This window comes from Chanodichthys erythropterus, chromosome 19, assembly GCF_024489055.1.
Source record: "Chanodichthys erythropterus isolate Z2021 chromosome 19, ASM2448905v1, whole genome shotgun sequence".
NCBI lineage: Eukaryota > Metazoa > Chordata > Actinopteri > Cypriniformes > Xenocyprididae > Chanodichthys > Chanodichthys erythropterus.
Genome location: NC_090239.1, coordinates 35,180,439 through 35,204,422, shown reverse-complemented (window position 1 = coordinate 35,204,422; position 23,984 = coordinate 35,180,439).

The window sequence follows — 23,984 nt, the reverse complement described above, 5'->3', positions numbered from 1 at the left end:
GTGTCTTGACTTCATGCTGACCGAGTTTGGTGGCGATCGGATTAATCGTCTAGGAGGAGTATATCAAATTCCAGAGCATGCGTTTTTCAAACAACCCTTAATAGCTGACTTCCTGTTGGCGTGGCGATTAACTTTGAGCGCGAAAGTTGTTCGGCCCGATGAGGTCTATATGTGTACCGAGTTTCATACTAATACGTGCAAGCATGTTTAATATATGGACCAAATTTTCAGACTTTTTTCAAGGGGGCGCTGTCGAGCCCCCCTGCCACGCCCGGGTACCAACCTCTCCGGCGTCCTAATGGCCGCGGATTCCAATGTGTGTGCCAATTTTCAAGAGTTTTTGAGCATGTTAAGGCCCCCAAAAAGCCCCGGAAGACGGAAAAAAAAAAAAAAAAAAAAAAATAATAATAATCCTTAGAAGAACAAGAGGGCCCTGCGCGAATTTTCGCTTGGGCCCTAATAATAATAATCCTTAGAAGAACAAGAGGGCCCTGCGCGAATTTTCGCTTGGGCCCTAATAATAATAATAATAATAAACGGAGCAATTCCAATAGGGTCCTCACACCATCGGTGCTCGGGCCCTAATAATAATAATAATAATAATAAATATAGCTGTGAGCAGCGATGGCGGGCCCAAGCCCGGTGGCACCGCCACCCCGGTGGCTTCAGGGCAACTGTGCACAGCGGGCAATAGGCACTTAAAACGGTTAAACATCAAAGGACTATGTCAAATTCACTCCACATTTACTGCACTACAAGGTGCCGCTATAGAGCCCCTCCTCCCTGCCCATTTTCAAAGGATTACATGTGCCAAGTTTTAACATTATTCTGATGAATTTTGAAGCAAATCAGGTAAAAATAAGAGGGTGATCTCAATGTATGCTGAAAGTGACACATTTTCTGCTTCCAGTTGGTGGCGCTATGGCTTTTTAATCACAATAGTCAAATCCATGTGATTAGCCTTGTACAACGAAGACTAAGCCAAAGTTTCATCAAAATCAATTAATGTATGCAGAAGTTATAACACTTTGTTTCCCTTTTCTTGCCATAAATTCGTTGCCTCGCCACGGCCAAACCGTTTGAGATATCCAAAATCCGTTTGCAATTAAACAACTTCAATGTGTTAGCAACAAGTTAAAAAAAGCTTGGTGTAAATTGGATAAACCCTGTAGGAGTAGTAGTATAAAATTCATAGCCTGTTTTTTCAAAAAATTAACATTCAAACCAAAATAGCTGACTTCCTGTTGGTCGGAGCTAATGAATGTAAATTAGAAAATTGTCCGGCTTGATGAGAATAATATGTGTACCGAGTTTGGTGACTGTAGGAAAAACTAACCCCCACTTTTGTCAAAAGGTGGCGCTACTGAGCCCCTCCACCACGCCCATTTCTATGGCTTTGTCCATGTCTACTGGTTGACAATATTGATGTGTGTGTCGAGTTTCATGCAATTTGAAGCATGTTAAGAGCCTCAAAAACACTCAAGAATATTATTACAGTTTGACCTGTTGCCATGGCAACAATATTTCAAATATCAAAAATCCTGTCATAGGTCTACATCTGCTGTGTATTGACATTACACTGATGAAGTTTGAAGCAAATCAGGTAAAAATAAGAGGGTGATCTCAAAGCATTTTAAAAGTGATACACTTCTTGCTGCCATTTGGTGGCGCTATAACTTTGACTCACAATAGTTACATCCATGTGATCAGACTACTACAACCAACACACTCCTGAAGTTTCATAAACATCAATCAATGTATGCAGAAGTTATAACACATTTCCTGTTTCCCTTTTCTCGCCATAAATTCGTTGCCTCGCCACGGCCAAACCGTTTGAGATATCCAAAATCCGTTTGCAATTAAACAACTTCAATGTGTTCGCAACAAGTTAAAAAAGCTTGGTGTAAATTGGATAAACCCTGTAGGAGTAGTAGTATAAAATTCATAGCCTGTTTTTTCAAAAAATTAACATTCAAACCAAAATAGCTGACTTCCTGTTGGTCGGAGCTAATGAATGTAAATTAGAAAATTGTCCGGCTTGATGAGAATAATATGTGTACCGAGTTTGGTGACTGTAGGAAAAACTAACCCCCACTTTTGTCAAAAGGTGGCGCTACTGAGCCCCTCCACCACGCCCATTTCTATGGCTTTGTCCATGTCTACTGGTTGACAATATTGATGTGTGTGTCGAGTTTCATGCAATTTGAAGCATGTTAAGAGCCTCAAAAACACTCAAGAATATTATTACAGTTTGACCTGTTGCCATGGCAACAATATTTCAAATATCAAAAATCCTGTCATAGGTCTACATCTGCTGTGTATTGACATTACACTGATGAAGTTTGAAGCAAATCAGGTAAAAATAAGAGGGTGATCTCAAAACATTTCAAAAAGTGATACACTTCCTGCTGCCAGTTGGTGGCGCTATAACTTTGACTCACAATAGTCACATCCATGTGATCAGACTCCTATAACGAACACACTCGTGAAGTTTCATAAAGATCAATATATGTATTAAGACGTTATAACACATTTCCTGTTTCCTTTTTCTCGCCATAAATTCGTTGCCTCGCCACGGCCAAACCGTTCGAGATATCAAAAATCCCCTGGCAATTTTTAATCATCAGTGTCTTGACTTCATGCTGACCGAGTTTGGTGGCGATCGGATTAATCGTCTAGGAGGAGTATATCAAATTCCAGAGCATGCGTTTTTCAAACAACCCTTAATAGCTGACTTCCTGTTGGCGTGGCGATTAACTTAGAGCGCGAAAGTTGTTCGGCCCGATGAGGTCTATATGTGTACCGAGTTTCATACTAATACGTGCAAGCATGTTTAATATATGGACCAAATTTTCAGACTTTTTTCAAGGGGGCGCTGTCGAGCCCCCCTGCCACGCCCGGGTACCAGCCTCTCCGGCGTCCTAATGGCCGCGGATTCCAATGTGTGTGCCAATTTTCAAGAGTTTTTGAGCATGTTAAGGCCCCCAAAAAGCCCCGGAAGACGGAAAAAAAAATAATAATAATAATAAATATAGCTGCGAGCAGCGATGGCGGGCCCAAGCCCGGTGGCACCGCCACCCCGGTGGCTTCAGGGCAACTGTGCACAGCGGGCAATAGGCACTTAAAACGGTTAAACATCAAAGGACTATGTCAAATTCACTCCACATTTACTGCACTACAAGGTGCCGTTATAGAGCCCCTCCTCCCTGCCCATTTTCAAAGGATTACATGTGCCAAGTTTTAACATTATTCTGATGAATTTTGAAGCAAATCAGGTAAAAATAAGAGGGTGATCTCAATGTATGCTGAAAGTGACACATTTTCTGCTTCCAGTTGGTGGCGCTATGACTTTGAATCACAATAGTCAAATCCATGTGATCAGCCTTGTACAACGAAGACTAAGCCAAAGTTTCATCAAAATCAATTAATGTATGCAGAAGTTATAACACTTTGTTTCCCTTTTCTTGCCATAAATTCGTTGCCTCGCCACGGCCAAACCGTTTGAGATATCCAAAATCCGTTTGCAATTAAACAACTTCAATGTGTTAGCAACAAGTTAAAAAAAGCTTGGTGTAAATTGGATAAACCCTGTAGGAGTAGTAGTATAAAATTCATAGCCTGTTTTTTCAAAAAATTAACATTCAAACCAAAATAGCTGACTACCTGTTGGTCGGAGCTAATGAATGTAAATTAGAAAATTGTCCGGCTTGATGAGAATAATATGTGTACCGAGTTTGGTGACTGTAGGAAAAACTAACCCCCCCACTTTTGTCAAAAGGTGGCGCTACTGAGCCCCTCCACCACGCCCATTTCTATGGCTTTGTCCATGTCTACTGGTTGACAATATTGATGTGTGTGTCGAGTTTCATGCAATTTGAAGCATGTTAAGAGCCTCAAAAACACTCAAGAATATTATTACAGTTTGACCTGTTGCCATGGCAACAATATTTCAAATATCAAAAATCCTGTCATAGGTCTACATCTGCTGTGTATTGACATTACACTGATGAAGTTTGAAGCAAATCAGGTAAAAATAAGAGGGTGATCTCAAAGCATTTTAAAAGTGATACACTTCTTGCTGCCATTTGGGGGCGCTATAACTTTGACTCACAATAGTTACATCCATGTGATCAGACTACTACAACCAACACACTCCTGAAGTTTCATAAACATCAATCAATGTATGCAGAAGTTATAACACATTTCCTGTTTCCCTTTTCTCGCCATAAATTCGTTGCCTCGCCACGGCCAAACCGTTTGAGATATCCAAAATCCGTTTGCAATTAAACAACTTCAATGTGTTCGCAACAAGTTAAAAAAGCTTGGTGTAAATTGGATAAACCCTGTAGGAGTAGTAGTATAAAATTCATAGCCTGTTTTTTCAAAAAATTAACATTCAAACCAAAATAGCTGACTTCCTGTTGGTCGGAGCTAATGAATGTAAATTAGAAAATTGTCCGGCTTGATGAGAATAATATGTGTACCGAGTTTGGTGACTGTAGGAAAAACTAACCCCCACTTTTGTCAAAAGGTGGCGCTACTGAGCCCCTCCACCACGCCCATTTCTATGGCTTTGTCCATGTCTACTGGTTGACAATATTGATGTGTGTGTCGAGTTTCATGCAATTTGAAGCATGTTAAGAGCCTCAAAAACACTCAAGAATATTATTACAGTTTGACCTGTTGCCATGGCAACAATATTTCAAATATCAAAAATCCTGTCATAGGTCTACATCTGCTGTGTATTGACATTACACTGATGAAGTTTGAAGCAAATCAGGTAAAAATAAGAGGGTGATCTCAAAGCATTTTAAAAGTGATACACTTCTTGCTGCCATTTGGTGGCGCTATAACTTTGACTCACAATAGTTACATCCATGTGATCAGACTACTACAACCAACACACTCCTGAAGTTTCATAAACATCAATCAATGTATGCAGAAGTTATAACACATTTCCTGTTTCCCTTTTCTCGCCATAAATTCGTTGCCTCGCCACGGCCAAACCGTTTGAGATATCCAAAATCCTTTTGCAATTAAACAACTTCAATGTGTTCGCAACAAGTTAAAAAAAGCTTGGTGTAAATTGTATAAACCCTGTAGGAGTAGTAGTATCAAATTCATAGCCTGTTTTTTCAAAAAATTAACATTCAAACCAAAATAGCTGACTTCCTGTTGGTCGGAGCTAATGAATGTAAATTAGAAAATTGTCCGGCTTGATGAGAATAATATGTGTACCGAGTTTGGTGACTGTAGGAAAAACTAACCCCCCCACTTTTGTCAAAAGGTGGCGCTACTGAGCCCCTCCACCACGCCCATTTCTATGGCTTTGTCCATGTCTACTGGTTGACAATATTGATGTGTGTGTCGAGTTTCATGCAATTTGAAGCATGTTAAGAGCCTCAAAAACACTCAAGAATATTATTACAGTTTGACCTGTTGCCATGGCAACAATATTTCAAATATCAAAAATCCTGTCATAGGTCTACATCTGCTGTGTATTGACATTACACTGATGAAGTTTGAAGCAAATCAGGTAAAAATAAGAGGGTGATCTCAAAACATTTCAAAAAGTGATACACTTCCTGCTGCCAGTTGGTGGCGCTATAACTTTGACTCACAATAGTCACATCCATGTGATCAGACTCCTATAACGAACACACTCGTGAAGTTTCATAAAGATCAATATATGTATTAAGACGTTATAACACATTTCCTGTTTCCTTTTTCTCGCCATAAATTCGTTGCCTCGCCACGGCCAAACCGTTCGAGATATCAAAAATCCCCTGGCAATTTTTAATCATCAGTGTCTTGACTTCATGCTGACCGAGTTTGGTGGCGATCGGATTAATCGTCTAGGAGGAGTATATCAAATTCCAGAGCATGCGTTTTTCAAACAACCCTTAATAGCTGACTTCCTGTTGGCGTGGCGATTAACTTAGAGCGCGAAAGTTGTTCGGCCCGATGAGGTCTATATGTGTACCGAGTTTCATACTAATACGTGCAAGCATGTTTAATATATGGACCAAATTTTCAGACTTTTTTCAAGGGGGCGCTGTCGAGCCCCCCTGCCACGCCCGGGTACCAGCCTCTGGGGCGTCCTAATGGCCGCGGATTCCAATGTGTGTGCCAATTTTCAAGAGTTTTTGAGCATGTTAAGGCCCCCAAAAAGCCCCGGAAGACGAAAAAAAAAAAAAAAAAAAAAAAAAAAAAAAAATAATAATAATAATCCTTAGAAGAACAAGAGGGCCCTGCGCGAATTTTCGCTTGGGCCCTAATAATCCTTAGAAGAACAAGAGGGCCCTGCGCGAATTTTCGCTTGGGCCCTAATAATTAAAGCTGCAAGCAGCGTTGAGAGGGCCCTCGCACCCGGGCTCACCGCCACCCGTTGGCCTCAGGAAAACAGTGAACAGTGGGCGTCATGCATTTAAGTGAGTGAATACAGGAGAATTATGCCAAAGTCATTTCGAAATGCCACACTTCCTGCGGCCAACAGGTGGCGCTTTTACCGTAACTGAATTTTGCCATGTTGATGTCATCAGGCCAGGACTATCATTGAACACATGAAGTTTGAAGCAGATCGGATATTGTATGCCTGAGTTACAACAACTTCCTGTTTCTTTCGTGGCGTTAATCGCATAAATTAGCACTCAGCCAAGTGTTGCATGATTTAACGTGTCTCTAGCATGTTTGGTACTTCGTGGCATAATGAAATGTGACTCTGGTAGTGAATTACATTGTGAAGCATGCCATTTCCTGTTGCCAGCAGGTGGCGCTATGACTAACTAAATATTGTCATATAGATGTCTTTAGGCCAGGACTCTTATCACACATGTGAAGTTTGGGGCAGATCGGACATTGTATGCCTGAGTTACAGCAGCTTCCTCTTTCATGGCGAAACATCAGACTTTGTCAGGGTTACACGGACACGCCCTTCAGTGAAAACTCTAGATCTTCGCAATTTAATGTCACAAAGGCCTTTAGATTAGACTGACCAAAAATGACATTGATCTGATTAAATCTCTAGGAGGAGTTCGTTAAAGTACGACGTCTGGAAAATGCAAAAAACGGTGAATTAACTCAAAATATCTGACTTCCTGTTTGGTTTCGGATTTCGCTCCAAGAGAATTTTTTGTAGGTACTGGGCTGATAAATGTGTGTACCGAATTTCAAAGCCCTAGTGTAATGTAGCGAGCGGGGCTGTACGTTAGATGGCGCTATCGAGCCATTTTGCCACGCCCAATTCTGAAACCCATAACAGACGTAAATTTTCACCACTTCTGACGCGTGTGCAAAGTTTTGTGAGTTTTCGAGCACGTTTAGGCCCTCTCAAATGCGATTCATTTTGGAGAAGAAGAAGAAGAAGAAGAAGAAGAAGAAGAAGAAATATAGCTGCGAGCAGCGATGGCGGGCCCAAGCCCGGTGGCACCGCCACCCCGGTGGCTTCAGGGCAACTGTGCACAGCGGGCAATAGGCACTTAAAACGGTTAAACATCAAAGGACTATGTCAAATTCACTCCACATTTACTGCACTACAAGGTGCCGTTATAGAGCCCCTCTTCCCTGCCCATTTTCAAAGGATTACATGTGCCAAGTTTTAACATTATTCTGATGAATTTTGAAGCAAATCAGGTAAAAATAAGAGGGTGATCTCAATGTATGCTGAAAGTGACACATTTTCTGCTTCCAGTTGGTGGCGCTATGACTTTGAATCACAATAGTCAAATCCATGTGATCAGCCTTGTACAACGAAGACTAAGCCAAAGTTTCATCAAAATCAATTAATGTATGCAGAAGTTATAACACTTTGTTTCCCTTTTCTTGCCATAAATTCGTTGCCTCGCCACGGCCAAACCGTTTGAGATATCCAAAATCCGTTTGCAATTAAACAACTTCAATGTGTTAGCTATGGGATCAGATTCCCGCCAATAGTATTGCGGTCACGGATCAAAAAATAATACCACATGTATAACACATGTAAAAATATATAGCACAAACTTAAAAAAAATAATGCAAAATGATCGGAATGGCAAAGAACATGGTCACGGATCAAAATATAATAAGCGTAAATCGAAAAATTAAAAGCACATTTAAAAAACATAACAAGCATGAATCAAAACTTTAAACACATTAAAAATGATATTGCACAAATCTTAAAGTTGTGTTTATGCGTTCTTAAAAGTTGTTTTCCTTGCTTTTATTAGTCTTTTCTTTCTGCTCTCTTTACATTTTCTGCTTATATTTTACTCTTTTGTGCGCTTGTGCAGTTTTTCTCTTTGCTCTTCTTTCTACGTTCTGCTCTTGCTTTTCCAAATGTTGCAGTTCGAGTTTCATGTAAATTAGGCTGGGCTTAAGCGCCACCATTGGTCCACTAATTCTAGATTGACAGCTCCTCCTCTAGCCAATCAATCGAAGGAAGGGAGATGACATCACTTCAATGCGACTCATGGCTACTGATGCTCACACTCATACAGGAGAAGATAACAGTTTAATCTGAAACTTTACAAGGACTTTCAATCTGTAAAGTTATCTGAACTATGGACAAATAATTCCTCTTTTTGAGATACTCTTTTTATTGTGCAGTCTACTTATGATTGTTAATCTTTATGTTCATAATATATGGTATTTGGTGTTAAAATATTACTTGGCTCATGGTGCTAATATGCTAAGGCTACTGTAGCTAATATATTTCTTAATTGTTGTTAAACGATCATAGGTAAATTAATTCTAAGACTGAATGTATCATCTCTGCATTGACTACGATAGTGTTACAGAGAAGATAGTTACAGAAACCAGGTGGATTTGATATGCAGTGATTTATTCACACATTTATTGTGTTTAATTACATAACTACATAATTGCACAATACTATAAGATTAATGTTTTAAATAAAAACAAAATTACAGATACAGATATGTAGGTGGCGAAAAGTTCATTCAAACTTCTCGTTCAAATCAGGAATTCATTAATGAAACACTGCTGTGTTGCTCAGAGACGAGCGAAGCTGTTCTGCTGTGACTTTGTTTGATACTCCTTTCATTAAAATAGTGCAAAAACACATTCAAAATTAACTTATAGCTATATTGATTTATACAACAGCTCAATCAACATTTGCAATTGCTCTAATATTGGGGAAAACACTGATGTGAAGGCTATTGATTAACTTTATAATTTTATAATCTCAGTGTTAAAATGTGATCAAATTCATAAACCAACACCCGTGTCAATGACATACTGTACATGGAAGACAAAATCTATAAATCTGTTTACAGGAAAACAATACATGACAAAATATGCACAGTTTACTATTACAAGCAACATACGATGATCTAAACCAGTGGTTCCCAAACTTTTCAGAGTGGAGTACCCCCTGAGACACTTACCATCCTTCTGCGTAACCCCTCTCTTCCACTTAGATTGTAAATTTTCCATTAAGGGACAATATTTGCCCCCTAAATTGACTTTCTAGTGCAGTTTTTGATCTTTATGAATACCTTTACAACAATAATAATGTTTTAAATTAAAAAATGTTCAATAGAGAAATATGCAATGCTAAAAACGTGAAAAGTGATTATTTTAAATACTAAAACCGCCAGTAGATGGCGGTAAGTCACTGTCTTAATGCCTGAGTCATCGAGTCATTCATTCAAAGAAGCAAGTGGCTATATTTATGAATGAATCATGACTTTCACGAACAATTCATTCAAAGTTGCAGATTCGTTCTCGAAGCACTGCTGTGTTGTAATTATGCTGTTGTTTTCGTTGCAAAATAGAGCAAATACTGACAATACTGTGAAGAATAACACTTAATATTACCCCTTTGTTTGTTGAACTGTTGTGTGGATATTTGGATTTGCATTCTTGCTCATATAATATTATCAACATTAAAAACAAGAACTCACAAAAGGTAGGCTATGTTTTGTATCAAGAGCTCGAATCTTAAATTGATATTTAAGCCCTTTTTGTGCCAGGCTATTGTTCTTCGTGCTAGTAAGTGCTAAATCTGCAGGTACAGAATGGCAGTATGTTGCGCGTTTTGCTCAGGCTGCAGACTCCCCACGCAACCTATACTGGCTATGCACCCATATGTGCGCTGCATGTGGAAATGGACTCTGTCAGATTTGACCGCAAAAGATATGGTATTTTGATTGGATGTCATATGGCATATTGTACCTGTTAGAAAATACATGATCAGTTTTAATGTTATTTTAATGTAGAGAAGAATTAAATGAATGGCAAAATTCTGCATTTTGTTCGCGTAACGTTACCCCCTCTGTCACCTCACGTACCCGTTTGGGAACTACTGATCTAAACAATTGCCATGGCATATCTTACTTTAAATGTAATTCACGAGCAAATATATTAGCCTAGTAAGGTAGGTTTCATATGTTATATTCTCTTGTGCAAAAGACAGGAATAAAAGAGACAACAAGCAAGCATATTATTATTAATATTATTGTATGAATACTAAAAATATCTAACAGTAACATAACAGGTATAGACGAGCCAGGCACACATAAGAGTGATGTTGTGAGGCTGCTGCATGGTGGACGCTGCGTTTCACGGTGCCAAGTCCAGTGATATGTGCATTAAAGATTAATATAACAATGATAGATCGTCAGACAGGCACAACTGTGACAAGTTGTCGTTAGGATGGTAAATTTAACAATAAAAGATTGTCCAGGTAGAAGTAGCCTATATACCAGTGACAGGTCGAGTTGCAGGTACATATGTATGAAGGTACATATGTACATATGTTATAATGTATATATATACATTATAACAGTGTCCTGCAACAGAAAGAGTTTACCCCAGCTCGGAAATTGCCAGCTGTGATGGTTATCTTCTCCTGTATGAGTGTGAGCATCAGTAGCCATGAGTCGCATTGAAGTGATGTCATCTCCCTCCCTTCGATTGATTGGCTAGAGGAGGAGCTGTCAATCTAGAACTAGTGGACCAATGGTGGCGCTTAAGCCCAGCCTAATTTACATGAAACTCGAATTGCAACATTTGGAAAAGCAAGAGCAGAACGTAGAAAGAAGAGCAAAGAGAAAAACTGCACAAGCGCACAAAAGAATAAAATATAACCAGAAAATGTAAAGAGAGCAGAAAGAAAAGAGTAATAAAAGCAAGGAAAACAACTTTTAAGAACGCATAAACACATGTTTAAGATTTGTGCAATATCATTTTTAATGTGTTTAAAGTTTTGATTCATGCTTGTTATTTTTTTAAATATGCTTTTGATTTTTCGATTTACGCTTATTATATTTTGATCCGTGACCATGTTCTTTGCCATTCCGATCATTTTGCATTATTTTTTTAAGTTTGTGCTATATATTTTTACATGTGTTTTTAAATTTGTGATTCACGTTTATTATTTTTTGATCCGTGACTGCAATACAATTGGCGGGAATCTGACCCCATAGTTAGCAACAAGTTAAAAAAAGCTTGGTGTAAATTGAATAAACCCTGTAGGAGTAGTAGTATAAAATTCATAGCCTGTTTTTTCAAAAAATTAACATTCAAACCAAAATAGCTGACTTCCTGTTGGTCGGAGCTAATGAATGTAAATTAGAAAATTGTCCGGCTTGATGAGAATAATATGTGTACCGAGTTTGGTGACTGTAGGAAAAACTAACCCCCCCACTTTTGTCAAAAGGTGGCGCTACTGAGCCCCTCCACCACGCCCATTTCTATGGCTTTGTCCATGTCTACTGGTTGACAATATTGATGTGTGTGTCGAGTTTCATGCAATTTGAAGCATGTTAAGAGCCTCAAAAACACTCAAGAATATTATTACAGTTTGACCTGTTGCCATGGCAACAATATTTCAAATATCAAAAATCCTGTCATAGGTCTACATCTGCTGTGTATTGACATTACACTGATGAAGTTTGAAGCAAATCAGGTAAAAATAAGAGGGTGATCTCAAAGCATTTTAAAAGTGATACACTTCTTGCTGCCATTTGGTGGCGCTATAACTTTGACTCACAATAGTTACATCCATGTGATCAGACTACTACAACCAACACACTCCTGAAGTTTCATAAACATCAATCAATGTATGCAGAAGTTATAACACATTTCCTGTTTCCCTTTTCTCGCCATAAATTCGTTGCCTCGCCACGGCCAAACCGTTTGAGATATCCAAAATCCGTTTGCAATTAAACAACTTCAATGTGTTCGCAACAAGTTAAAAAAAGCTTGGTGTAAATTGGATAAACCCTGTAGGAGTAGTAGTATAAAATTCATAGCCTGTTTTTTCAAAAAATTAACATTCAAACCAAAATAGCTGACTTCCTGTTGGTCGGAGCTAATGAATGTAAATTAGAAAATTGTCCGGCTTGATGAGAATAATATGTGTACCGAGTTTGGTGACCTTAGGAAAAAATAGCCCCCACTTTTGTCAAAAGGTGGCGCTACTGAGCCCCTCCACCACGCCCATTTCTATGGCTTTGTCCATGTCTACTGGTTGACAATATTGATGTGTGTGTCGAGTTTCATGCAATTTGAAGCATGTTAAGAGCCTCAAAAACACTCAAGAATATTATTACAGTTTGACCTGTTGCCATGGCAACAATATTTCAAATATCAAAAATCCTGTCATAGGTCTACATCTGCTGTGTATTGACATTACACTGATGAAGTTTGAAGCAAATCAGGTAAAAATAAGAGGGTGATCTCAAAACATTTCAAAAAGTGATACACTTCCTGCTGCCAGTTGGTGGCGCTATAACTTTGACTCACAATAGTCACATCCATGTGATCAGACTCCTATAACGAACACACTCGTGAAGTTTCATAAAGATCAATATATGTATTAAGACGTTATAACACATTTCCTGTTTCCTTTTTCTCGCCATAAATTCGTTGCCTCGCCACGGCCAAACCGTTCGAGATATCAAAAATCCCCTGGCAATTTTTAATCATCAGTGTCTTGACTTCATGCTGACCGAGTTTGGTGGCGATCGGATTAATCGTCTAGGAGGAGTATATCAAATTCCAGAGCATGCGTTTTTCAAACAACCCTTAATAGCTGACTTCCTGTTGGCGTGGCGATTAACTTAGAGCGCGAAAGTTGTTCGGCCCGATGAGGTCTATATGTGTACCGAGTTTCATACTAATACGTGCAAGCATGTTTAATATATGGACCAAATTTTCAGACTTTTTTCAAGGGGGCGCTGTCGAGCCCCCCTGCCACGCCCGGGTACCAGCCTCTCCGGCGTCCTAATGGCCGCGGATTCCAATGTGTGTGCCAATTTTCAAGAGTTTTTGAGCATGTTAAGGCCCCCAAAAAGCCCCGGAAGACGAAAAAAAAAAAAAAAAAAAAAAAATAATCCTTAGAAGAACAAGAGGGCCCTGCGCGAATTTTCGCTTGGGCCCTAATAATAATCCTTAGAAGAACAAGAGGTCCCTGCGCGAATTTTCGCTTGGGCCCTAATAAACGGAGCAATTCCAATAGGGTCCTCACACCATCGGTGCTCGGGCCCTAATAATAATAATAATAAATATAGCTGCGAGCAGCGATGGCGGGCCCAAGCCCGGTGGCACCGCCACCCCGGTGGCTTCAGGGCAACTGTGCACAGCGGGCAATAGGCACTTAAAACGGTTAAACATCAAAGGACTATGTCAAATTCACTCCACATTTACTGCACTACAAGGTGCCGCTATAGAGCCCCTCCTCCCTTCCCATTTTCAAAGGATTACATGTGCCAAGTTTTAACATTATTCTGATGAATTTTGAAGCAAATCAGGTAAAAATAAGAGGGTGATCTCAATGTATGCTGAAAGTGACACATTTTCTGCTTCCAGTTGGTGGCGCTATGACTTTGAATCACAATAGTCAAATCCATGTGATCAGCCTTGTACAACGAAGGCTAAGCCAAAGTTTCATCAAAATCAATTAATGTATGCAGAAGTTATAACACTTTGTTTCCCTTTTCTTGCCATAAATTCGTTGCCTCGCCACGGCCAAACCGTTTGAGATATCCAAAATCCGTTTGCAATTAAACAACTTCAATGTGTTAGCAACAAGTTAAAAAAGCTTGGTGTAAATTGGATAAACCCTGTAGGAGTAGTAGTATAAAATTCATAGCCTGTTTTTTCAAAAAATTAACATTCAAACCAAAATAGCTGACTTCCTGTTGGACGGAGCTAATGAATGTAAATTAGAAAATTGTCCGGCTTGATGAGAATAATATGTGTACCGAGTTTGGTGACTGTAGGAAAAACTAACCCCCCCACTTTTGTCAAAAGGTGGCGCTACTGAGCCCCTCCACCACGCCCATTTCTATGGCTTTGTCCATGTCTACTGGTTGACAATATTGATGTGTGTGTCGAGTTTCATGCAATTTGAAGCATGTTAAGAGCCTCAAAAACACTCAAGAATATTATTACAGTTTGACCTGTTGCCATGGCAACAATATTTCAAATATCAAAAATCCTGTCATAGGTCTACATCTGCTGTGTATTGACATTACACTGATGAAGTTTGAAGCAAATCAGGTAAAAATAAGAGGGTGATCTCAAAGCATTTTAAAAGTGATACACTTCTTGCTGCCATTTGGTGGCGCTATAACTTTGACTCACAATAGTCACATCCATGTGATCAGACTACTACAACCAACACACTCCTGAAGTTTCATAAACATCAATCAATGTATGCAGAAGTTATAACACATTTCCTGTTTCCCTTTTCTCGCCATAAATTCGTTGCCTCGCCACGGCCAAACCGTTTGAGATATCCAAAATCCGTTTGCAATTAAACAACTTCAATGTGTTCGCAACAAGTTAAAAAAAGCTTGGTGTAAATTGGATAAACCCTGTAGGAGTAGTAGTATAAAATTCATAGCCTGTTTTTTCAAAAAATTAACATTCAAACCAAAATAGCTGACTTCCTGTTGGTCGGAGCTAATGAATGTAAATTAGAAAATTGTCCGGCTTGATGAGAATAATATGTGTACCGAGTTTGGTGACCTTAGGAAAAACTAACCCCCCCACTTTTGTCAAAAGGTGGCGCTACTGAGCCCCTCCACCACGCCCATTTCTATGGCTTTGTCCATGTCTACTGGTTGACAATATTGATGTGTGTGTCGAGTTTCATGCAATTTGAAGCATGTTAAGAGCCTCAAAAACACTCAAGAATATTATTACAGTTTGACCTGTTGCCATGGCAACAATATTTCAAATATCAAAAATCCTGTCATAGGTCTACATCTGCTGTGTATTGACATTACACTGATGAAGTTTGAAGCAAATCAGGTAAAAATAAGAGGGTGATCTCAAAACATTTCAAAAAGTGATACACTTCCTGCTGCCAGTTGGTGGCGCTATAACTTTGACTCACAATAGTCACATCCATGTGATCAGACTCCTATAACGAACACACTCGTGAAGTTTCATAAAGATCAATATATGTATTAAGACGTTATAACACATTTCCTGTTTCCTTTTTCTCGCCATAAATTCGTTGCCTCGCCACGGCCAAACCGTTCGAGATATCAAAAATCCCCTGGCAATTTTTAATCATCAGTGTCTTGACTTCATGCTGACCGAGTTTGGTGGTGATCGGATTAATCGTCTAGGAGGAGTATATCAAATTCCAGAGCATGCGTTTTTCAAACAACCCTTAATAGCTGACTTCCTGTTGGCGTGGCGATTAACTTAGAGCGCGAAAGTTGTTCGGCCCGATGAGGTCTATATGTGTACCGAGTTTCATACTAATACGTGCAAGCATGTTTAATATATGGACCAAATTTTCAGACTTTTTTCAAGGGGGCGCTGTCGAGCCCCCCTGCCACGCCCGGGTACCAGCCTCTCCGGCGTCCTAATGGCCGCGGATTCCAATGTGTGTGCCAATTTTCAAGAGTTTTTGAGCATGTTAAGGCCCCCAAAAAGCCCCGGAAGACGAAAAAAAATAAAAAAAAAATAAAAAATAATCCTTAGAAGAACAAGAGGGCCCTGCGCGAATTTTCGCTTGGGCCCTAATAATAATCCTTAGAAGAACAAGAGGTCCCTGCGCGAATTTTCGCTTGGGCCCTAATAAACGGAGCAATTCCAATAGGGTCCTCACACCATCGGTGCTCGGGCCCTAATAATAATAATAATAATAATAATAATAAACGGAGCAATTCCAATAGGGTCCTCACACCATCGGTGCTCGGGCCCTAATAATAATAATAATAATAATAAATATAGCTGCGAGCAGCGATGGCGGGCCCAAGCCCGGTGGCACCGCCACCCCGGTGGCTTCAGGGCAACTGTGCACAGCGGGCAATAGGCACTTAAAACGGTTAAACATCAAAGGACTATGTCAAATTCACTCCACATTTACTGCACTACAAGGTGCCGCTATAGAGCCCCTCCTCCCTGCCCATTTTCAAAGGATTACATGTGCCAAGTTTTAACATTATTCTGATGAATTTTGAAGCAAATCAGGTAAAAATAAGAGGGTGATCTCAATGTATGCTGAAAGTGACACATTTTCTGCTTCCAGTTGGTGGCGCTATGGCTTTTTAATCACAATAGTCAAATCCATGTGATTAGCCTTGTACAACGAAGACTAAGCCAAAGTTTCATCAAAATCAATTAATGTATGCAGAAGTTATAACACTTTGTTTCCCTTTTCTTGCCATAAATTCGTTGCCTCGCCACGGCCAAACCGTTTGAGATATCCAAAATCCGTTTGCAATTAAACAACTTCAATGTGTTAGCAACAAGTTAAAAAAGCTTGGTGTAAATTGGATAAACCCTGTAGGAGTAGTAGTATAAAATTCATAGCCTGTTTTTCAAAAAATTAACATTCAAACCAAAATAGCTGACTTCCTGTTGGTCGGAGCTAATGAATGTAAATTAGAAAATTGTCCGGCTTGATGAGAATAATATGTGTACCGAGTTTGGTGACTGTAGGAAAAACTAACCCCCCCACTTTTGTCAAAAGGTGGCGCTACTGAGCCCCTCCACCACGCCCATTTCTATGGCTTTGTCCATGTCTACTGGTTGACAATATTGATGTGTGTGTCGAGTTTCATGCAATTTGAAGCATGTTAAGAGCCTCAAAAACACTCAAGAATATTATTACAGTTTGACCTGTTGCCATGGCAACAATATTTCAAATATCAAAAACCCTGTCATAGGTCTACATCTGCTGTGTATTGACATTACACTGATGAAGTTTGAAGCAAATCAGGTAAAAATAAGAGGGTGATCTCAAAGCATTTTAAAAGTGATACACTTCTTGCTGCCATTTGGTGGCGCTATAACTTTGACTCACAATAGTTACATCCATGTGATCAGACTACTACAACCAACACACTCCTGAAGTTTCATAAACATCAATCAATGTATGCAGAAGTTATAACACATTTCCTGTTTCCCTTTTCTCGCCATAAATTCGTTGCCTCGCCACGGCCAAACCGTTTGAGATATCCAAAATCCGTTTGCAATTAAACAACTTCAATGTGTTCGCAACAAGTTAAAAAAGCTTGGTGTAAATTGGATAAACCCTGTAGGAGTAGTAGTATAAAATTCATAGCCTGTTTTTTCAAAAAATTAACATTCAAACCAAAATAGCTGACTTCCTGTTGGTCGGAGCTAATGAATGTAAATTAGAAAATTGTCCGGCTTGATGAGAATAATATGTGTACCGAGTTTGGTGACTGTAGGAAAAACTAACCCCCACTTTTGTCAAAAGGTGGCGCTACTGAGCCCCTCCACCACGCCCATTTCTATGGCTTTGTCCATGTCTACTGGTTGACAATATTGATGTGTGTGTCGAGTTTCATGCAATTTGAAGCATGTTAAGAGCCTCAAAAACACTCAAGAATATTATTACAGTTTGACCTGTTGCCATGGCAACAATATTTCAAATATCAAAAATCCTGTCATAGGTCTACATCTGCTGTGTATTGACATTACACTGATGAAGTTTGAAGCAAATCAGGTAAAAATAAGAGGGTGATCTCAAAACATTTCAAAAAGTGATACACTTCCTGCTGCCAGTTGGTGGCGCTATAACTTTGACTCACAATAGTCACATCCATGTGATCAGACTCCTATAACGAACACACTCGTGAAGTTTCATAAAGATCAATATATGTATTAAGACGTTATAACACATTTCCTGTTTCCTTTTTCTCGCCATAAATTCGTTGCCTCGCCACGGCCAAACCGTTCGAGATATCAAAAATCCCCTGGCAATTTTTAATCATCAGTGTCTTGACTTCATGCTGACCGAGTTTGGTGGCGATCGGATTAATCGTCTAGGAGGAGTATATCAAATTCCAGAGCATGCGTTTTTCAAACAACCCTTAATAGCTGACTTCCTGTTGGCGTGGCGATTAACTTAGAGCGCGAAAGTTGTTCGGCCCGATGAGGTCTATATGTGTACCGAGTTTCATACTAATACGTGCAAGCATGTTTAATATATGGACCAAATTTTCAGACTTTTTTCAAGGGGGCGCTGTCGAGCCCCCCTGCCACGCCCGGGTACCAGCCTCTCCGGCGTCCTAATGGCCGCGGATTCCAATGTGTGTGCCAATTTTCAAGAGTTTTTGAGCATGTTAAGGCCCCCAAAAAGCCCCGGAAGACGGAAAAAAAAAAAAAAAAAATAAATAAATAAATAAATATAGCTGCGAGCAGCGATGGCGGGCCCAAGCCCGGTGGCACCGCCACCCCGGTGGCTTCAGGGCAACTGTGCACAGCGGGCAATAGGCACTTAAAACGGTTAAACATCAAAGGACTATGTCAAATTCACTCCACATTTACTGCACTACAAGGTGCCGCTATAGAGCCCCTCCTCCCTGCCCATTTTCAAAGGATTACATGTGCCAAGTTTTAACATTATTCTGATGAATTTTGAAGCAAATCAGGTAAAAATAAGAGGGTGATCTCAATGTATGCTGAAAGTGACACATTTTCTGCTTCCAGTTGGTGGCGCTATGACTTTGAATCACAATAGTCAAATCCATGTGATCAGCCTTGTACAACGAAGACTAAGCCAAAGTTTCATCAAAATCAATTAATGTATGCAGAAGTTATAACACTTTGTTTCCCTTTTCTTGCCATAAATTCGTTGCCTCGCCACGGCCAAACCGTTTGAGATATCCAAAATCCGTTTGCAATTAAACAACTTCAATGTGTTAGCAACAAGTTAAAAAAGCTTGGTGTAAATTGGATAAACCCTGTAGGAGTAGTAGTATAAAATTCATAGCCTGTTTTTTCAAAAAATTAACATTCAAACCAAAATAGCTGACTTCCTGTTGGTCGGAGCTAATGAATGTAAATTAGAAAATTGTCCGGCTTGATGAGAATAATATGTGTACCGAGTTTGGTGACTGTAGGAAAAACTAACCCCCCCACTTTTGTCAAAAGGTGGCGCTACTGAGCCCCTCCACCACGCCCATTTCTATGGCTTTGTCCATGTCTACTGGTTGACAATATTGATGTGTGTGTCGAGTTTCATGCAATTTGAAGCATGTTAAGAGCCTCAAAAACACTCAAGAATATTATTACAGTTTGACCTGTTGCCATGGCAACAATATTTCAAATATCAAAAATCCTGTCATAGGTCTACATCTGCTGTGTATTGACATTACACTGATGAAGTTTGAAGCAAATCAGGTAAAAATAAGAGGGTGATCTCAAAGCATTTTAAAAGTGATACACTTCTTGCTGCCATTTGGTGGCGCTATAACTTTGAATCACAATAGTTACATCCATGTGATCAGACTACTACAACCAACACACTCCTGAAGTTTCATAAACATCAATCAATGTATGCAGAAGTTATAACACATTTCCTGTTTCCCTTTTCTCGCCATAAATTCGTTGCCTCGCCACGGCCAAACCGTTTGAGATATCCAAAATCCGTTTGCAATTAAACAACTTCAATGTGTTCGCAACAAGTTAAAAAAAGCTTGGTGTAAATTGGATAAACCCTGTAGGAGTAGTAGTATAAAATTCATAGCCTGTTTTTTCAAAAAATTAACATTCAAACCAAAATAGCTGACTTCCTGTTGGTCGGAGCTAATGAATGTAAATTAGAAAATTGTCCGGCTTGATGAGAACAATATGTGTACCGAGTTTGGTGACTGTAGGAAAAACTAACCCCCCCACTTTTGTCAAAAGGTGGCGCTACTGAGCCCCTCCACCACGCCCATTTCTATGGCTTTGTCCATGTCTACTGGTTGACAATATTGATGTGTGTGTCGAGTTTCATGCAATTTGAAGCATGTTAAGAGCCTCAAAAACACTCAAGAATATTATTACAGTTTGACCTGTTGCCATGGCAACAATATTTCAAATATCAAAAATCCTGTCATAGGTCTACATCTGCTGTGTATTGACATTACACTGATGAAGTTTGAAGCAAATCAGGTAAAAATAAGAGGGTGATCTCAAAACATTTCAAAAAGTGATACACTTCCTGCTGCCAGTTGGTGGCGCTATAACTTTGACTCACAATAGTCACATCCATGTGATCAGACTCCTATAACGAACACACTCGTGAAGTTTCATAAAGATCAATATATGTATTAAGACGTTATAACACATTTCCTGTTTCCTTTTTCTCGCCATAAATTCGTTGCCTCGCCACGGCCAAACCGTTCGAGATATCAAAAATCCCCTGGCAATTTTTAATCATCAGTGTCTTGACTTCATGCTGACCGAGTTTGGTGGCGATCGGATTAATCGTCTAGGAGGAGTATATCAAATTCCAGAGCATGCGTTTTTCAAACAACCCTTAATAGCTGACTTCCTGTTGGCGTGGCGATTAACTTAGAGCGCGAAAGTTGTTCGGCCCGATGAGGTCTATATGTGTACCGAGTTTCATACTAATACGTGCAAGCATGTTTAATATATGGACCAAATTTTCAGACTTTTTTCAAGGGGGCGCTGTCGAGCCCCCCTGCCACGCCCGGGTACCAGCCTCTCCGGCGTCCTAATGGCCGCGGATTCCAATGTGTGTGCCAATTTTCAAGAGTTTTTGAGCATGTTAAGGCCCCCAAAAAGCCCCGGAAGACGGAAAAAAAAAAAAAAAAAAAAAAAAAAATAATAATAAATATAGCTGCGAGCAGCGATGGCGGGCCCAAGCCCGGTGGCACCGCCACCCCGGTGGCTTCAGGGCAACTGTGCACAGCGGGCAATAGGCACTTAAAACGGTTAAACATCAAAGGACTATGTCAAATTCACTCCACATTTACTGCACTACAAGGTGCCGCTATAGAGCCCCTCCTCCCTGCCCATTTTCAAAGGATTACATGTGCCAAGTTTTAACATTATTCTGATGAATTTTGAAGCAAATCAGGTAAAAATAAGAGGGTGATCTCAATGTATGCTGAAAGTGACACATTTTCTGCTTCCAGTTGGTGGCGCTATGACTTTGAATCACAATAGTCAAATCCATGTGATCAGCCTTGTACAACGAAGACTAAGCCAAAGTTTCATCAAAATCAATTAATGTATGCAGAAGTTATAACACTTTGTTTCCCTTTTCTCGCCATAAATTCGTTGCCTCGCCACGGCCAAACCGTTTGAGATATCCAAAATCCGTTTGCAATTAAACAACTTCAATGTGTTCGCAACAAGTTAAAAAAAGCTTGGTGTAAATTGGATAAACCCTGTAGGAGTAGTAGTATAAAATTCATAGCCTGTTTTTTCAAAAAATTAACATTCAAACCAAAATAGCTGACTTCCTGTTGGTCGGAGCTAATGAATGTAAATTAGAAAATTGTCCAGCTTGATGAGAATAATATGTGTACCGAGTTTGGTGACTGTAGGGAAAACTAACCCCCCCACTTTTGTCAAAAGGTGGCGCTACTGAGCCCCTCCACCACGCCCATTTCTATGGCTTTGTCCATGTCTACTGGTTGACAATATTGATGTGTGTGTCGAGTTTCATGCAATTTGAAGCATGTTAAGAGCCTCAAAAACACTCAAGAATATTACTACAGTTTGACCTGTTGCCATGGCAACAATATTTCAAATATCAAAAATCCTGTCATAGGTCTACATCTGCTGTGTATTGACATTACACTGATGAAGTTTGAAGCAAATCAGGTAAAAATAAGAGGGTGATCTCAAAACATTTCAAAAAGTGATACACTTCCTGCTGCCAGTTGGTGGCGCTATAACTTTGACTCACAATAGTCACATCCATGTGATCAGACTCCTATAACGAACACACTCGTGAAGTTTCATAAAGATCAATATATGTATTAAGACGTTATAACACATTTCCTGTTTCCTTTTTCTCGCCATAAATTCGTTGCCTCGCCACGGCCAAACCGTTCGAGATATCAAAAATCCCCTGGCAATTTTTAATCATCAGTGTCTTGACTTCATGCTGACCGAGTTTGGTGGCGATCGGATTAATCGTCTAGGAGGAGTATATCAAATTCCAGAGCATGCGTTTTTCAAACAACCCTTAATAGCTGACTTCCTGTTGGCGTGGCGATTAACTTAGAGCGCGAAAGTTGTTCGGCCCGATGAGGTCTATATGTGTACCGAGTTTCATACTAATACGTGCAAGCATGTTTAATATATGGACCAAATTTTCAGACTTTTTTCAAGGGGGCGCTGTCGAGCCCCCCTGCCACGCCCGGGTACCAACCTCTCCGGCGTCCTAATGGCCGCGGATTCCAATGTGTGTGCCAATTTTCAAGAGTTTTTGAGCATGTTAAGGCCCCCAAAAAGCCCCGGAAGACGGAAAAAAAAAAAAAAAAAAAAAAAAAAAATAATAATAATCCTTAGAAGAACAAGAGGGCCCTGCGCGAATTTTCGCTTGGGCCCTAAATATAGCTGCGAGCAGCGATGGCGGGCCCAAGCCCGGTGGCACCGCCACCCCGGTGGCTTCAGGGCAACTGTGCACAGCGGGCAATAGGCACTTAAAACGGTTAAACATCAAAGGACTATGTCAAATTCACTCCACATTTACTGCACTACAAGGTGCCGCTATAGAGCCCCTCCTCCCTGCCCATTTTCAAAGGATTACATGTGCCAAGTTTTAACATTATTCTGATGAATTTTGAAGCAAATCAGGTAAAAATAAGAGGGTGATCTCAATGTATGCTGAAAGTGACACATTTTCTGCTTCCAGTTGGTGGCGCTATGACTTTGAATCACAATAGTCAAATCCATGTGATCAGCCTTGTACAACGAAGACTAAGCCAAAGTTTCATCAAAATCAATTAATGTATGCAGAAGTTATAACACTTTGTTTCCCTTTTCTTGCCATAAATTCGTTGCCTCGCCACGGCCAAACCGTTTGAGATATCCAAAATCCGTTTGCAATTAAACAACTTCAATGTGTTAGCAACAAGTTAAAAAAAGCTTGGTGTAAATTGGATAAACCCTGTAGGAGTAGTAGTATAAAATTCATAGCCTGTTTTTAAAAAAAAATTAACATTCAAACCAAAATAGCTGACTTCCTGTTGGTCGGAGCTAATGAATGTAAATTAGAAAATTGTCCGGCTTGATGAGAATAATATGTGTACCGAGTTTGGTGACTGTAGGAAAAACTAACCCCCCCACTTTTGTCAAAAGGTGGCGCTACTGAGCCCCTCCACCACGCCCATTTCTATGGCTTTGTCCATGTCTACTGGTTGACAATATTGATGTGTGTGTCGAGTTTCATGCAATTTGAAGCATGTTAAGAGCCTCAAAAACACTCAAGAATATTATTACAGTTTGACCTGTTGCCATGGCAACAATATTTCAAATATCAAAAATCCTGTCATAGGTCTACATCTGCTGTGTATTGACATTACACTGATGAAGTTTGAAGCAAATCAGGTAAAAATAAGAGGGTGATCTCAAAGCATTTTAAAAGTGATACACTTCTTGCTGCCATTTGGTGGCGCTATAACTTTGACTCACAATAGTTACATCCATGTGATCAGACTACTACAACCAACACACTCCTGAAGTTTCATAAACATCAATCAATGTATGCAGAAGTTATAACACATTTCCTGTTTCCCTTT